This window comes from Aricia agestis, chromosome 16, assembly GCF_905147365.1.
Source record: "Aricia agestis chromosome 16, ilAriAges1.1, whole genome shotgun sequence".
Classification (NCBI taxonomy): domain Eukaryota; kingdom Metazoa; phylum Arthropoda; class Insecta; order Lepidoptera; family Lycaenidae; genus Aricia; species Aricia agestis.
In genome coordinates, this window is record NC_056421.1 from 12,934,785 (window position 1) to 12,953,336 (window position 18,552).

At 35.1% G+C, this 18,552-nt stretch overlaps 1 long non-coding RNA gene across 1 annotated transcript; it reads left to right on the top strand.

Moving 5' to 3' along the window:
• Positions 1–813: 813 nt before the first annotated feature.
• LOC121734812 lies at positions 814–15,359 on the top strand. The gene is made up of 3 exons (XR_006036788.1): positions 814–825; positions 8,611–8,898; positions 15,350–15,359. It is a non-coding gene; the product is annotated as an uncharacterized LOC121734812 (long non-coding RNA).
• The last annotated feature ends 3,193 nt before the right edge of the window (positions 15,360–18,552 follow it).

Sequence of the window (18,552 nt, forward strand, 5' to 3'; positions counted from 1 at the left end):
AGAACCGATCTGTTAGACAGCCTCCAATGTGTCTCTGGAGTCGTATATTACGATGACCTCGTAGGCAGCGCAAGGAATTTCCGTGCTTTCAAACGTTTTTGTCATAAATACTATTGGAAACAACCGAACACAAGTTTGCCATTATAAATAAATGTCTTTTTTTTTATGAAGTAGGCATATTGTATTAAGTATAACCGAATTTTTTCCCGTGGTGCTTCCCCCTTTGTTCGGACATCAATGTCATTACAATTTGGCTGTCTCCCGCTTTGCTTGGGGAGGGAAATTGGTATCTCCTACTCCTCCTACATTTCTTCTGATTAATTTCGTTGCGGGTCCCAAGACAGATTTAGCTTGTCCCTCGGGCATCCCTGAGATCATATCAAAGGGTTTTCGTGGTTGGTTACCACTGTTGATCCTGGCGACACAGGAGTTGCAGTGGTGGGAATGTGTGGTGGGCCTTTTGCCCGTAAAAAAAATAATACACAATGTAATAACTAGCTGTTTGACCGAGCTTAGCTCGGTATCCGATGAAAATGATATTTTCTAGAAATTATTCCTAGCAAGATCGATTTATCGCCCCCGAAACCCCCTATATACTAAATTTCATGAAAATCGTTGGAGCCGATTCCGAGATTCCAATTATATATATATATATATATATATATATATATATATATATATATATATATATATATATATATACAAGAATTGCTCGTTTAAAGATATAATAAATAAAATAAAATAAAATAAAAATAAAAATAGCCTTTATTCTACCACCATACAGGAATATTGCTACATTATTAATTATTATAATTATATTAGAATGTTGCTACATTAATAATTTTATTAGAATTACACATTAATATATATTTTCTTAAATCATTATTATTGGTATCACAACAATTGCTTTAAACATTTTAACTTGTTAATTTTTAAAGATTTTTCAATTATAATTTTAATAATAATAGTAATATTAGTTTAGCAATATCTTATTAGTAATTCCTTAAACCTAAGATGTGGAAGTCGCCTCTTTGGCGTAGGCCTCCCCCAGTCTTCTCCAGGTATCTCTGTCTCTCGCTTTCCTTCTCCAATTTAATCCACATTTTTCCTTGAATATATCCTCCCATCTTTTTCTTGGTCTCCCTCTTTTTCTCTGTCCTTCCCTCGGTTGCCATTCTGTTATTTTATTAGTCCATTTTCCATTGTCCATTCTGATTACATGTCCTGCCCAATTCCATTTAAGCATTCTAATTTTCTGTAAAACATCTGCGACCTTAGTCTTGCTCCTTATAGTTTCATTTCTGATTTTATCTATTATCTTTATGCCCAGCATGCTCCTTTCCATTTTGCGTTGATGGATTGCTATCTTGTCTTCATCTTTCCTCCGTAAGGACCAAGTTTGACAGCCGTAAGTTAAGCACGGTAGAATGACAATATTAAATAGTTTACTTTTAACATCTATGCTCACCTCTCTATTTTTCATGATTTCTTTTAAACTCCAGAATTTTTTCCAAGCAATTGCTATTCGTCTATCAGTTTCTTTCTCTGTCTGGTCTTTAAAGGAAATTGACTGTCCTAGATAAATATACTCTTTCACATATTCTATCTCTTGATCGTTCACTCTTATAGGTTGTTGTCTACTGTTAGTTAAAATTTTTGTTTTAGAAGCATTTAATGACAAGCCCACTTTCTTGCTCTCCCTTTCTAGGTCTTTTATCATGTTTTCTAGTTGTTTACTGTCTTCAGCAAATATGGCAATATCGTCAGCAAAGCGTAAATGGCTAAGGAATTCTCCATCAATTTTTATTCCTTGATTTGTCCAATTAATGTTTCTAAATACCATTTCCAGTACAGCCGAAAATATTTTAGGTGAGAGGGGATCTCCTTGTCTCACTCCTTTGTTTATTGGGAACTCTTCTCCTACTCTTTCCAATCTTATTTTGGACCATATCTTGCAATATATGCTATATAAAATCTCTATATACTCTTCATCTACATTTTGGCTTCTTAGGGCTTCCCATATGGCATTGTGTTCCAGTGAATCAAACGCCTTCGTAAAGTCTACCAAACAAATGTACAAGGTCCTTCCAAATTCATTACATTTTTCTATTAGTTGAGTAACAACATGTATATGGTCTATTGTTGAATAGTTTTTTCTAAATCCTGCCTGTTCTCGTGGCTGATTCTCATCTAAGTTCTTTGTGAGTCTCCCAAGAATGATCTTTGAAAAAACCTTGTAAACATTGCTCATCAGACTAATTGGTCTATAATTGTCTAGGTTAGCTCTATCTCCCTTCTTATAAAGTAATGTCATTGTAGATTTTGACCATTGATTTGGAGTATTTCTCTTTTCCAGAATGTTGTTAAACATTGATTGCAATGGTCTTTGTAGAGATTCTGACAGAGATTTTAATAGTTCATTAGTTATGAGGTCTTCTCCAGGTGCTTTGTCGTTTTTTTGAGATTTGATGGCTTGTTCTATCTCCGCTAGCAATATGGAAGGTAAGGTCTTGGTTTCAGGTTTCCTGTTTTCTGAAATATATTTTTTGAATGTAGAACTTGCTTCCGTAGAGTAAAGCTTTCTGTAGAATTGAGTTGCTTCTTCTATTATGTCTTGCCGGTTAGTTATCTCATTCCCGGTACGGCTGGTGAGATGTGGTGTCCACTTTGTTGTTTGTCGTAGATCTTTATAGGCTTTTTTCACAGCTCCTGTTTTTTGAATATAATTTTCTAGAGTTTTCTTTCTGTGTGCTCTTTTCCTATCTGTAATGTTTCTATTTATCATTTTGCTCAGCGTTGTTATTCTACTTTTGACCATTCTTGTTCTATTTTCTTTGTATAGTTTTCGTCTTTCATCCAGAAGTGTTTTTAGGTTATTATCATCGGCATCTGTTTTGATTTTCTGATCCTTAGGTATCTGTGAAAATAATTTAGTTATTACCTTCTCAAAATTATCATATTGTATTTGAACTTCAGATGATGTTTCTATGGCAGTGGTAAGTTGTTCTTCCCATCGGATCCCACTTTCTCTAGTCAGAGTTGGTAAATTCCTGGTAAATTGTGTGGTTGGTTTTATATACATTCTCTTAATTTTCTTTCTAGTAAATATTTTGCATCTAATTAATCTGTGGTCCGTATTAAAATTTAAATTTTGGATTATGTCAAAATTTTGTATTTTCAAGTTTTGTGAGGTGAGTATGTAATCTATTTCGGTATGGTGTAAGCCATTTGGTGAACACCACGTCCACTTTCGGCCTTTTCTTATTTTAAATAGGCTATTTGTAAATTTTAGGTTTTTTTCTAAAGCAAATTCTACTAACCTTTGTCCGTGTCTTGATCTTTTTCCATGTGAGTACTTTCCAAAAGCTAATTCTTCTCCTTTTTGTGACTCTCCGATCTGGGCATTGAAGTCACCCATAATTATTAGGTTTTTTGTATGTATTGTTTCCGTTGCCATTTCTAATGTTTTATAAAATTCTTTTAATTCTTCTTCTTTACATTTTTCAGTGGGTGCATAGCATTGGATTAAAGACAAGGGATCTTGATCTTGTAATGCTAGTTCTAGAGATGCTACTCTGTCAGAATAGCTTTTAAAGGATATAATGTTGTTTTTCAATTGTTTTTTTACCAAAAAGCCAACTCCGTATAGGCCATGATTACTATTTGTATGGTAAAGGATATATCCAGGATACTCTAATATTTCTTCATTTTTTCTTCTAGTTTCGCAGATGCCTAACACATCCCATTTTATTTTTTCCATAGCATACTCGAGTTCTGTTATCCGTGCATCTGACATAAGGGTCCTTACATTGAGGCTCGTGGCAATTAAACTTTGTTCACGCTTTGTTACTGGGGGGCTGTAGTCTACATCCTCCACCGAAGTTCCGGTGACTAGCCGGCCCGGAGGACACTGAAAAAGAGTTAGGGGCAGTGGTTGTTTTCTCTTAGGCTTAGCAATGTTTTTAGTGACATGGTTATTTGTCTGTTTTGGTTTGCTCTTGTTGTTAGGATGTTTAGAAAAATTTTCTCCAACTGCTCCTATAATTTTTCTTTTCTTAGTTCCGGTGTGTGTTTTTTTCGGAGAAGGAATAAGATCTTTCTCGCATATATTGAAAGGCATCTATTTGGTTTGCATCTTTTTGGAAGTTGGTTTTTGTTGTTTTAGGAAATTTCGAAGTTGCCAAGTTCTGGTTTTTGGGGCTAGGGGTGTCCATTCTCTTTCTTTTCTCGTTTTCATTTCTATTTGCATTTTGAATCTTGGATTCCTTCTTCTTTTGTAACACTGCTTTTGGTAAATCGTGAGTAATGTAGTAGGTTGATTTCATTTTCTTTTTGTTTTTCATTATTTGTATCTTTCTTTGCAGTGTAGTTGTAGCAAGAAGGATTGGTCGAGCTTTTCTTATATTTACATCTTTTTTCCCCAGACGTAGCAGTCTATCTATTTCGCCTGACTCAATTTTCACATCAATTTCATTTAATGTAGATATCACTAAGGAGCTCAAGACTTCGTTATTTTCATTTTCGGACTCCGGGAGGCCGTGAATTATTATGTTTTTTCTCTTGCTGTTGACTTCCATGTTTAACAATTTGGTATTCAGTTTCTCCACCTCCAATTGTAGCCGTTCGTTTTCCTCTTGGATCGGTTTTATCCTTTCATCGAGCTTCTGCAGAACGGCTGAAGTTATATTTTCGGTTAATTGAGCCGTTTGCAAGTTAAGTTGCTCAGTCATTTTTGCAAAGAACAATGACATTTCAGGTGAAAGTTCAGTTGACATTGTCGTGGTGTACTTGACAGGTTTTTGACAGATAGTAGTTTATGGTCAGGTATGTTTTGTTTATGGATTTATGTTTCTCTATGGTAGTTTTAAACTTCGTCCGATTTATAGACAATACAGTTGGTTCTATTTTTGTTACGTTGTCAACCCTGTCAATATTGCTGCTGTTTTCTTTGTGTTGTCGCACTTGGTTTTTGATTATCGCTATCACAATTACTTGCAAAATGGCTTCCCTTTGTCTTCGCCGTGAACACAAATCATGCGATATCTTCTGATTGGTGTTAGATTGTTGTTTTCCCGAATTGTATTATCAAGCACACACGTATTGTCTAACTTTTGATTGTCACTTTGCACTAAATTGTTCCGTTTTTGCACACTTTTATATTAATTTCACTGGAGCGTCCAACAATGCGTCTACTCTGTTTTATACCGGAACCGGAACCGTTTAAAGATATAAGATTATATAAATTAATAAAATAGGCGCAATGGAGTTGCGGACGTCACCTAGTTTTATATAAATTATAAAACTAGGTGACGTCCGCAACTCCATTGCGCCAAAAATCGTTTATCGTTCGGGAACCGTACATTTTTCAACCGCTGAATGGATTTAGCTCAAATTTGGTATTGGGACTCAAAGTATCCCCATACAAAATTTGAGCAAAATCAGTTCAGAGGCGTGAAGAGGTAACAGACAGATAAATAGACAGACATACACACTTTCGCATTTACAATATTAGTATGGATGACAGAGATCGATAAAACAACAATTAAACATAATATTATTCAATTCAATTCAATTCAATATATTTATTTGCACAAAACATGATAAGAAGATGTTACAAGTTTGCGAAAACAGTACATGTTTTTCCGTTTTAATGGCATGCAAATATTACAATAAATAGGATCCTCTAAATTCGCTAAATTAACAGCCAAAATATTTAAATATTCATTGATTCTCAAGCAAATATGTAACATTGATATTAATTAACATACAAATTGGAATACATTAAAAATGGAAGTGAACATTACAGGACAATACTTTATTCATTATGATTGAATTTTATTTAAATATTCTTTAACTGTATAAAAACTTTTTCGATCAGGAATAATTTTAATTTTATCTTAAATTTATTTAAATCGCAAATTCTATAATTTCATTGGGTATTATATATAACCTGTGAAAATTTCTGACCCATTAAAATTCTTACCTTCGATGCGTCCATTGTTGCACAGTCAAAACTGGATTCATTTATATTTTAAATCCGGTCATACATCAGGTGCAGCTTCTGCTCCATATATTCTAGATGCTACTGATGGCTGGTAAATAAAATTGAAAGTTACAAGAATTGATGTATTGCATGAAATTCTTTATTGTGATTTTATTACTAGACTACTTCGTTAACTCCGTTGCGTTGTGCCAAAAATGTTTTAGGGATTAAAAGCATACAAAATAAAATTTAAATAAAAATGTTTTTTTCTGAGTAAGTTTTACTCAAATTTTTTCAGACGTGAAGTCCTACCGCCGGTTCGGGAACTAACTCGGCGAGAAGAACCGGTATCGTACGTCCTTTCCCGTAAAGTATTTCCAAAGCTACCTTACAAAAAGCTTGCATTTTTTTAAATAAAGACGCTATTTTTGAACTCAAACGAAGTCACAGGCAATTACTAGCGTCTAACATTTTTCTCCTCTCATATATTGCATTGGCGTTCAGAGATGGAGATATATTTAAACTTTATCAATTCAATTCTACGCACCGTTACACAGTACTTATATGTCGGAGGTTACTAATGGCCTTAGGGTGGTTACATATTGATTTGTGTTCCGCAGCGTATTTAAGTTTTAAAAAAACACGCATTTTTTTACGTTACACAGTACTTATATGTCGGAGGTTACTAATGGCCTTAGGGTGGTTACATATTGATTTGTGTTCCGCAGCGTATTTAGGTTTAAAAAAAAACACGCATTTTTTTATTGTAGCTTTATTATTATTTATTTTAGAACTTTCATACTGCTAGCGCTCATTTATTGGGTGCTAGTGAGCGATCAATATAAATATTCTTTTAGATTATTTTACTTTCAAAGCTTGTTTTAGTCGAACTGATTTCAAGCCAACTTAGTCAGAATTGTTTTAAGCATTTCCGTATGTATAGGAATCCGATCGTTAGCCTGCTATCTCAGTGTCGATCGGCCGCCGCATATATACCTTCAATACAGTACATTACCTAACTCTACTTCCGCAGCGTTTTGCAACGTAACGCAGACAGTGTACTATCAGCTTTACAAATTCCAATACATTGGAGACAAATTGTTCATATCTTATGAGAAATCTTTGAGTTTTATTGTTTGTGAGTTGTGACACAAGAAATATTAATAATTTATTGAAGTCATATTGATGTAGAATATACGTAACATATCTATTTTTAAATATTATTTTGATAATAGTAATCAATAAAAGTTAAAACAAAGCGAGTTTCAGAAGCTGCAATTTTTGCGAAGTCGCGCTTACGTTGTTAGTGTAATCATTGCCTTAAACTTATACCTTGTACGGTCAGTGATTAAGTCGATACACACTTATTGACCTTTTTCATTGATTATAAGGTTCAAATTACAAAAATATCAACTGCGAAGGTGAACACTTGTGTTACAAATCTGAAAAATATGAGCCCAAAATTGCGGGTACTTCGTGAAAAGATTTTATCGTGTATTTTTTGTTACAAGCGTTAACAGTCTGTTACACAAAGGGACTAAGCGGGGTTTGACAGACGAATATGAAAACATTTAGTTGGTAAAGTGGGTAACTAACAATTTGAAAATTGTCGTGTTCTGCAAAAATGGAAGCGTTAGGAACGGGAAAATTATTTGAAATCAAAAAAATGTAGATTCCATATCATTGACAAAGTTATTAGAATCATTAAATCATCATAAAAAAGGTGGATTTTTTGTATAGCTATAATTAGCGACATAATGAAGTAGGTAAGTTACAAGGTTTGTTTAAATTATCTATACTAATATTATAAAGAGTTTGTTTGTTTGATTGAACGCGCTAATCTCAAGAACTTTATTTTAACGGTCCGATTTGAAAAATTATTTCAGTGCTAGATAGTTAATTTATTGAGGAAGGCTATAGGCTATATTTTAACACGCTAAGGGCCTGTTTCACCACTTCCTAATTAGTGCCGATTAGGCTATTCACCACTTAACTTGACAGATCAAGTATGGAGAATCTGTCAAAAAAGTTGTGAATAGCCTATTCGGCACTTTATCAGAAAGTGGTAAAACAGGCCCTAAGACTAATTAGGAGCTAATAAATGGAGGAGAACATGGAAAAAAACGGGGGAAATTATTTGAAAGGGCGTATCTCAAGAACTACAGGAGCAATTCTTCTGTTATTTGGCACAGATTAGAAGTAGACCACGTGAAGGATCATAGGTTATTTTTGTGGACTAATTTGTCTGTAAAATGTCTAATTTACGCGGGCGAAGTTGCGCGGAACGTCTAGTATGATAAGTATTTGCTCTTATGTTGTAAAATGTTAGTTACCCACTACGTCCACTCATGTCTTCGAATACGAAAACATTTAGTGGGGCCAAAAAGTGATCTATTTTTAGTGAGGGTTCGAAGCTGACATTTTATCGGCGACCGTTTAAACAGAGATAGTTTTTAGAGTATATTGTATATATTTTTAGCTTCATCTGAACTAATATTTTAGAGCAGACTTTGATTTGGAACTTTAATTTTTTACCACTTTTTGATTTATGTAAATTTAGATAGTGCATAGGTATAATTTAAATAAAATATAGACTTTTAAAACAGTTACAGAATATTAAAAATGAGAACTGTTATGCCCGGGTCACACGAGGCTAGTTTTTCAAGCTAGGATAGCAAGCTAGTGTTAGTAAGCTAACAAGCTAGTGCTTCTGGCTTCGTGTAGACAAAACAATCTTCATTTGTAAGCTAGTAAGCTAGTTTACAAGCCAGGACAGTTTTCAATAGGATGGAGTTCTATTTTCAGGCTAGTAGCGTCCCCCCACCACTGATTTTACTATCTTGGCTTGTTTACTAGCTTCATGTGACCGGCGAAGCTAGTTTTCAGTTGGCTAGTAAACAGGAACCATACGTTTGGTTTGTTTTTCTACCGCGACGAGTTTTTTAAGATTTTAAAATGCCCAAACTAAGTACGCAGATTAATTTAAAGTTTGTACAACTATACCGTGACCATGAATGCCTCTGGAATGCCAACCTTCCAAGTTATAAATAAAAGTGTAAACGTGATTCAGCACTCCAAAAAATATGCGACGAATTAAGGACAATGGGTATGAAATGGGAAATATGACTACCAAAGACATTAAAAGTAAAATTAAAAATTTAAGAGCAATGTATTCTCAAGATGATCCACGTTTATCTCTTCGTAAAATCCACGGTCTTGTCCACGCCCGTTTTTGTAGCTCATCTTCTAGTTCGTCTAGCGCGAAATGGCACAGTTTTCGAAGCAACTGTTTTAGTCGAATAGTGTTTTTTTTTTCGTATGCAGTCCATTTTGGACGTGTGGTCACCTCAGTACTCCAGTAAGTACTAGTTTCAAAAAATCTAGCCTCATGTAAATAGAACTTACAGCCAGGACAGTTTGGTAAAAAACTAGCTTGCTATCCTAGCTTGAAAAACTAGCCTCGTGTATCCGGGGCATTAGCGGGTACTCAGTACAGATGGCTATAACGGTGCTAGCTGAAATATATTTTGTTAAATAATATTTATTGAATATATTTTCAGTTGATATATTTTATTTAGGTACACTTTTATTAAAAAAAAGTCGGAACGTAACGGATACGAGTCCGGAAAATCATTATATTATTGTAGTTGTTTTCGGAACTACTAAAATATAGGATCAAAAGAAGCGTAGAACATTTCTCATTTTTCCAATGTAAGGGACATTGGAAAATTCATTTTTTCATTTATTTACGTGTTGGTTTTTTTATTTATTAATATTTAATATATTTCTGTAGCTTTATTTTTAATAAAAAGCTACATTTACGCGTAAATGAATTAAGAAAAAGTTGCCGAAACTTATAAACGCCTTTTCCCGGAAGTTGAGATGTTTGAGTTGTGCCCTACTACTACTAAGGCTGCGACTTAGAACCTCAACTTTTATAAAAAAATACTAATTAAACTATCATTACCATCAAATACCCGATAATTCTAGTCCATATTAATCCTTAATTAAAACAGTCCTAATCCAATTGGAGGATGACGTCACTAATCATTTAATTGATATTGATTGAATTAATGAAATACCTAAGCCGGAACAATTATACTGACCACCGATAATTACTGCCGACCGCACTGCTGGCGACGTGAAGTAATGGTCTAAATTATAATCTGCCACCGTAAAATTTTAAGTACCGTTAGATTGTAATATTCCTAAATTATCATTTTTAGGGTTCCGCACCCAAAGGGTAAAAACGAGACCCTATTACTAAGACTTCGTTGTCTGTCCGTCTGTCTGTCTGTCTGTCAGTCACCAGGCTGTAACTCAAGAACGGTAATAGCTAGAGAGTTGAAATTTTCACAGATTAAGTATATATGTTGCCGCTATAACAACAAATACTAAAATCAAAATTAAATTAATATTTACGGGGGGCGCCCATACAACAAACGTGATTTTTTTGGCCTTTTTTGCTTTATATCAATAATGACAACAGGTAGGTACATGACTTTTTTCCCGAAGTCCTTAATTATATGTGTACTTTAATATTTAATAATAGTTTTAAAATAAAATAAAAAATTAAGGGGGGCTCCCATGCAAAAAATACAAATTTTGGCCTAATTTTGATCTATAATGGTACGGAACCCTTCGTGCGCGAGTCCGACTCGCACTTGGCCGATTTTTTCTTATCCTTACTACAGCTCAGTATTTTGGAGGTGGAACCCTTTTAAGAAGTGTTATTTTTGACTAAATGAAAAAAAAGAATGAATTATGTTTTTTTTTTCAATTCTCGGATCTAATATGATATAATAATATTTTAAAAATACAATTTGTAATAATAATAAAATAATATCTATGGACGCTTCACACCACGTCAGTCTAGCCCCGTGCTAAGACCTGAAGGACTTGTGTTACAGGTAGGACAACGGAAATATATTTAATACGTTTATGCAATACATAATATATTTAAGATTTTTATTATATCATACACATCCATGATCCGGGAACATAGAAAACTTTTTATTCCATCGGCGGGATTCGACAAAAAATACAAATAAACTTTTTATAGATAAAATTCTAGCTCAAATCTACTGCACTAACTGTCTAAAAGGTCAATATTTCAGTATTTTCTAGACATCCTGCACCTAACTAACCTAAGTTTAATTTGGCTATCATCCAACCCCCCTTGTAGTTCTAAAACTAAGTCGGTTAAAACTCCCGTTTATCATACCACTATGAAGTATGTACGTTTCTTGTTCGAGTAACTTTAGTTTAATATTGGTTTGGAAATAAAGAGTAAAAAGGTAGCACTCTGATAGTGAATGCATAAAAAAGAGCAGAAATCACTAATTTTGTCCCACAGTAGAAACAGAAAAGATCGACGATCTAATCTACCTCCGTTAGTAATGGGAATTAATGCTATTTTCTATTAATTTCATTAACATGCTAATTCTAATGTCACAGCATGCTACGTATTATTGCTTTGTTATTTGCTAAAAACGTAGCATCGTGAATTATCGGCTCGCATCGTGCCGCTCGCGTCGAGTATTATTTCGCATCGAGTGAAAAATAGCAATTAATTAATAATTAGCGCCGCGGTGCGTAACAGCGTGGACGTGAACTTTTTTCATGATCGCAGACTATTACTGCGCACGATAATATTAGCAATCGAATTTTTAGCAAGTACGATTAATTTTATTATTGCTAATGGGTATTTAACAATTAATTATTATTGCTAATGCGATTTTTACCAACACTAACCTCCGTCTTACGAATTTTCAATCAGGTCACATGTTCTGAAGCAAGTGAAATATTTTTATAATTTTATTACCTTCAATAACAATTTAACAACTTCTGTAAAAATATTCCTGCGACAATATAAAAGTTTCAAATTAGATGCTCATATTTTCTGCTTTCTGCTTTTTAGCTTACTTCAGAACTTTGCAATTAATTAGCACAATTTTCACACTAATTTCATTTCTACTTCATGGTGATTCATTTTGTAAATGAAAATTGAAATTAAATGGTCTTAAGGCGAGGATAAACCCCAATTTGTTATTCCGTGACTCCCGGTTTACCTAGTTCCAATATAATAACGAAGTGTTAAAAAATATGAGATATAAAGCACAATATTCAAAATACCTTAAACCGTAAACATTTTAATAAAACGTAATACTTTGGCTGTAATTAATTTACAAACTCACCTCCGAAAAAACTCTATTTTATCGAAATATAAGTATTAACTAGGATAATTATACATTTTATTTGAATAAATTGTTAGTAAATGTATATTAAAATTTCTTTAACCGAACAATTTTGTTTCTTAATATTTATTTCTAAAGATATTTAAAAAAAACATGAAAAATAGAGAAGATCCGCCCTTGTTGTCACAATTTTATGCTAAGCTAAAATTAATCTTATTGCGATGCGTATACGCTTGGTCTTTGGTTGTGTGCAAGGTTATCGTTTTTGATTGAGATTGATCCCCGCCTTAATCGACGATTTTAAAATTTATTCTTGTACAGGGTGTAACAAAATTAAGTGATTATACTTAAGGGTGTGTATTGTACAGAGTTCACTGTAAAAGTAGCAGCCCTGTACTGCTCAATACAAGGGATACATACACGTCCTAAAATATTACCACTTAATTTTGTTACACTGTACAGAAAATAGTATACATTTTAGTTAATATTACGGCATCGTAACAATTATACCACCACCTACCTCATCAATAATCACCCAAAACCTATAATAGTCCTACTTGTCTAGCATATTGGAAATTTGACGCCTCTGTGGTCTAGTGGTATAGAGCGCGGCTCTTGACTCGGAGGTCGTAAGTTCGATTCCCGCGTAGGAAACATGTTATAATATCCAAGTTTGGTTAGGACAATGCAGGCTGATCACCTGATTGTCTGAGAAGTAAGATGATGATGAGCGTCGGATGGGCATGAAAAAAAAAAAAGTCGGTCCAGCGCCCTGCGCCTGATCTCGCGCCACTAGTGTCGGTCTTCTGGGACGGAAGGCCGACACTAGTGGCGGGTTATGAGAGTAAAGGAATAGAGACTGCTCTTGTGTACTGCGCACACACTTGGGCACTATAAAATTACTCCTGCGTAGCTGGCTTGGTTTTAGTGAAACCGGCCACCGTCACCGACACCGGTGTGGGAGCTATTATTATTATATTGGAAATGTCACATGACAAAGAAAGAGGTACGCGCATAAATAATATCATTAAGAGTAAGAGGGTCTTTAGTAATAAAAAACTTCCCGAACTCAAAGTGCGTTCCCATAAAATTCACTTACCGCCTTCGAAACTGAAATATTTACTTTAGTATATAAAATAGTTCGTATAAAAGAAAATACCATATTGCGGAGCTATAAACCTAAAATTTTACTACGGACTTTTTGAAATGTAATAAAAGTTGGCCATAATTCAAATTTTACGAGCTCCTTGCAATTAGGACGTCTAGCGCCGTATTACAATACCATCGTATTGTTAAGGAATCTTAGAAATTATAATCATCAGACTGCCCTCAATGTAATTCAGGGATGTTCTTGATATTACTCCTCTTCCTCTTCTGGTCGTGTCCCTCATGTCGGAGGGTCATGGAGGGTCATGATAGAAGGGGGAGGCTTCTATAACTTTCCTTCTTAAGATGTTATGCCATCTTTTCCTATCTTCGGCCACTCGAAGATATTAGATTGCCCTACCAGGCTATTTAGCCGAAACTTTTTCGTTTTCGCTTCGTTATAGAATCGCCGATCAAAATGTATGGAATTGACATTAGACGAGTCGTACGTAAACGTCATATTAACGAACGCTTATGTCAATTCCATCATACATTTTCATCGGCGATTCTATAACGAAGCGAAAACGATAAGATTTTGGCTCACCCCCAAGGCTTTTATGCACCCAAAGTATCAAAAATAGTACTATAGTACTATAGTAGTATATTGTCTTCAAACTTAGATTGCGCAAAACACGGCTGTTATGTTGGTTATTTCTAAAAGTGGTCCAGTGGTTAAGAGCGTGGCTCTTGACTCGGAGGTCGTGGGTTCGATTCCTGCGTTGGAAACATGTTATTTCTAGAGAGAGAGAAGTAAGATGATCCATGCGTCGGATGGGCATGTAAAAAGTCGGTCCTGCGCTTGATCTCTCGCCAGTCGTGTCGGTCTTCCGTCCCACTTGGTTATGAGAGTGAAGGAATAGAGAGTGCTCTTGTGTACTGCGCACACACTTGGGCACTATAAAATTACTCCTTCGTAACTGGCCAGGTTTCGATGAAACCGACCACCGTCACCGAAACCGGTGTGGAGAGTTATTATTATCTCTAAAAATCCGGCTATCCAAGAATTGGTGTACGACATTACTACTCAGGAACAATACTAGCCTGTTATAGGTCAGTGCTAGTGTTGTTTCTGAGAAATTCAGTGACACGTCCGATTCTTATAACTTGACTCATTTTATGAGAATAAGCCTTCACTCGCGAGCACACAATATGCTGTTTCACGCGTGAGAAAGCCTGCAATTGAAGCGACATTCGAACCAAGAGGACTGGAGTGTCAGACTGTTTTCAATTTGGCTAACGCCACCAACATTTGGGAAAAACTCGAATGAGTTTTGTGGGAAATTTCGTCCGTCCATCGCTAGCTCAGAACAAAACTAAAATTGAATTCTAATATAACCTAATATGTATACGTTTCTTACCACGTGGTTCTGGCTTTGTCCTTTGAGTGCCTTCACATTAGGTCGCCAATAGTGCGGCAGCAGCGCAAACTTCCATACACATGACTGTTGAGACAATAATAAATTATGTACTCTGTACTTGATTCTCATTATAACAATGCAATAAAATTAGGTTCTTAACAATTTTTGACCGAATTTCCCTTTAAATAAATAAATCATGGACACTAAGTAAATTACGCGGCTAGGCATTAGGCAAGTAGGCATACTATGAGGCCGGCACGGCGGCGTATTCCACCAAAGAAACACCGCGCCGCTACCCTTCCCGCGCGGTGTCCATGCGTTAGGTAAATAATTATTTAACTTTAAGCTACATTTACTCGGTGATCAATTGATATTTTTTTTTTTTTTTTCATCTAACATAATAGCCAAATATCACGTCCTCGAGTATTGAACATGATAGACGGCAGCAGTGCAACAGCCGGAGATTATTTTAGTGTGGGGGCTTCTACCGCACTGCTGAATACATGTGAAGACTTAAGGAACTTATGCTACGGTACCAGACGAAACATATATTTGTATATTTTAGATTGTATTTTTTAGTGTTTAGATTGTTATCTGTATCTTTGTTTAGCTCAATTTTATTTCTAAGTAAATAAAACTAAAACCTTCAAATATATATAATAAAGTCAAAAGACTTTATTATATCACACAATATATTTAATTCACATCCAGAACCCAGAAACATTTAAACTTTTTGTCGCCTCGTCGGGATTCGAACCAGCGTCACGGCTTGAGCGTCGACGCTAACTTAGCCACAGCTGTCGTCATGATTTTTGACTGCAAGCATGCCATTTGGATTCATAGACGGCTCGTGTTTATACGGTTTTATATGCTGAGTTGTATGTTCCGAATTCATTTAAAAGTCATAACTCCCCAAAAATCCACTTACTTTATTTGTCAGCACGTAAAAGCTCGCAGTGTCCGTCTGTTTGCTACCTCTTCAAGCCCAAACCACTGAACATAGTTTTTTGAAATTTGGTATGGAGATACCTTGTATCTCGGAAAAGGACATTGAATACTTTCATCCCAGAAAAATGTACGATAAACCAATTTTGGAGCAACGGAGTTGCGGGCGTCATTTAGTTGTATTATATTTTTATGAATTATATCCAAATGCTTGTTTATATTTTGCATTATTCATGAAATGTGTATGGTTAATCGTTTCAATTAAAATTTGCTATAATCTGGCGAGTTTGGAATAATTAAATGATATTAACATCATGAGTGATTAGTATTTTCATTCAAAATAATATTAAGAGTCCGTATACAAAATTATTTTTATTATTATTATTATTATTATTATTATTTTATTTATTATATTACTCGCCGCAAGGCTGCCTTGCGGCGAGTAATATAATGGTTGATATCATACCGTTAAGACGTCAATACAATCCATAAACAGGTGATATTCTAAACCTTTTACAGCAAAAATCACAAAACTGTCGCGGCTTTGAGTTGGATTATTTAAAATACTTTAAAAAAAACTAGCTCCAACATTAGATTATAATTAAAATGATCTTACATGTTGTGCATTAAAACTTATAGAAATACTGTATATTAACTGTTAAATCACGTCTGTTAAATCAGCAAAATCGGCAAAATTTCGTATACGGACTCTTAATATAGTATGGACTATGGATTCATGTCCACAACTCAATCCACTCATTAATTTGTTTCTCACGGGCCGTACACTCTACCACAGGAGCAGACCAACTAGACTAGCCACAATTCAGCATAATCGAAACTACCCTATGCCATTTCTCGGAACACGATTCATCAGTTTACGCGTGGAAAGATAACAAAGTAGCAAACAGAAAAATATAGACTGACACACTTTCGCACTTATGCGTGCGCTGAATACTGTAGTAATTATATTACTAGAGTACTTACTACTAGTACTTAGGCCTCAGCCACGATATCAGCGGGCAGCGGGACGGTAGCGGCGACGGCGCGGGAGCGGCGCGTTCCAATGTAGAGATTTAGGCTGGTTGTATCGTTAAGCGTTTCGGCAGCGCCGCGCGTTCGAAGATGTATGGGGGTAGTAGTAGCGTTTTAAAGTCGCGCGCTTGAGCAGCGCCGTTCGTCCATACGTTTGTAAGGCTGGTTTTATCGTTAGGCGTTTCGCAGCGCCTTTGGAGCACGCGCGTTCGAAGCTGTAACAAACGTATGGACGAACGGCGCTGCTCAAGCGCGCGACTTTAAAACGCTACTACTACCTCCATACATCTACGGCGCTGCGAAACGTTTAGCGATAAAACCATCCTTATAATATTATGGAACTGGCCTCGAAGGCAGCGGTGCTGCGAGCAATGCGCGCCGTAGTAGGCGACTTTCCGCGCCGCCGCCACCAGTCCCGCCCCGCTGCCCGCAAAATTCGAAGCCTAAGGACAAATTATGTTACTCATGTATGTAAGTCAAACTTCCTACTCGTGAAACACAAATCCAATTCCTCTTAATCCGGTAAGTCGTGTATACCTACGTAATTAATTAGGGACCCGTTTAACCCTTCGGCGCTAATGTACGTCTTTTAGGCCAAATAAAATAAAATTTGTAATTATTTTATTGGACATAAGATGATGTTTGCGCAGAATTTTTAGTGGTGTAATAGTTTCTTAAAACTGCAAAAAATATTCGGTTAAATTATTTTAGATGCATACAAATATATAAGAAAATGTACCTCTCTAACTAGAATATTATATTAATATGTATTTTAAAATATTTTTACTAATCATAGTCAATAGTTATTAAGAACTTATATTAATTTAATGGGATAACCAATAATTTTATTACTCCCTAGATCTTGGATTCCTGGAAATCTATTGTTTTCGCGGTCGAATTCGACCGCTTGGGAGTTGAAGCATTTAGATATTATTATTTATGTTTGTTAATATTCACTTATATAATATTTGGCTATTCGCTACTTTTTATCATGAAAATGTACATATTATTTTCCTAGGGTGGGTATTAAATAGTCCTCTTTTGAGTTAAATCTAGTTCGAAATAATAAACATATAACATTTTCCATCAATCAAATTCTCGAATTGTTGCCACAAATATTGTCTGATCAAAATACGACCACAAAATTCATGTAACTAAATTCGTCGTGCCATTCGTAGGGTTAAAATACTTGACAAATTTTCTGAAACCACTTCAGTTGGTGAAACGAAACCACAAACTAGAGAGAAATCTCACATCAAAGGATTTCATTAATGTACGTTTACCTGTGAGGATTTTAAATAAGGTAAACTGGGAGCAGTACCTATTGGAACTATCAGTTTTTGTAGGAGAATCCTAGTACGACAATCCTATCAAAAAGTATTAATAAAAACTGAATTTTAAAATTAAAATTCCGTATTTTTCGTCAAAAGGGATCAAAAGTTTTTGGCTCACGTATTATACTAATATATCTATACTAATATTATAAATGCGAAAGTATCTCTGTCTGTCTGTCTGTCTCGCTTTCGCGCCAAAGCTACTGAACCGATTGTAATGAAATTTTGTATACAGATAGTCTAAAACCTGAGAAAGGACATAGGCTACTTTTTAACTGGAAAAAAAGGTTGTAAAAATGCGTAAATTTGTTCAAATTAAGGTAGTTCCAAAAATTCATAATAAATGGCGCCGTGCGTCTCCTGCATCGCGCTGACGCTTGCTCAAAAGTCTTTCTATAAAAGCTGGTGGTATCATCTTATACTTGAGTTTCGATTTTTTTCTCGATTGTTATTTCTATTCTACGTTATTAGTAAGTAGTACTTCATCTATGCAGTGACGTAACCTTAAACCTATCAATGACAAATAGTTTATGGGTAAAGTTGTGTAATTGGGGGGC